Source organism: Bison bison, unplaced genomic scaffold (assembly GCF_000754665.1).
Source record: "Bison bison bison isolate TAMUID 2011002044 unplaced genomic scaffold, Bison_UMD1.0 scf7180017864370, whole genome shotgun sequence".
In the NCBI taxonomy this organism is placed as follows: Eukaryota; Metazoa; Chordata; class Mammalia; order Artiodactyla; family Bovidae; genus Bison; species Bison bison.
The window spans coordinates 12,373,019-12,373,561 of NW_011494942.1; positions in this window are offsets into that span (position 1 = coordinate 12,373,019).

The window sequence follows — 543 nt, forward strand, 5'->3', positions numbered from 1 at the left end:
GACTCACGTCCATTTGAGTCAGTGATGCCATCCAGCCATCTCATCCTCTCGTTGTCCCCTTCTCCTCCTGCCCCCAATCCCTCCCAGCATCAGAGTCTTTTCCAATGAGTCAACTCTTTGCATAGGTGGCCAAAGTATTGGAGTTTCAGCTTTAGCATCATTCTTTCCAAAGAAATCCCAGGGCTGATCTCCTTCAGAATGGACTGGTTGGATCTCCTTGCAGTCCAAGGGACTCTCAAGAGTCTTCTCCAACACCACACTTCAAAAGCATCAGTTCTTCGGCGCTCAGCCTTCTTCACAGTCCAACTCTCACATCTATACATGACCACAGGAAAAACCATAGCCTTGACTACATGAACCTTTGTTGGCAAAGAAATGTCTCTGCTTTTGAATATGCTATCTAGGTTGGTCATAACTTTCCTTCCAAGGAGTAAGCATCTTTTAATTTCATGGCTGCAGTCACCATCTGTAGTGATTTTGGAGCCCAGAAAAATAAAGTCTGACACTGTTTCCACTGTTTCCGCATCTATTTCCCATGAAGTG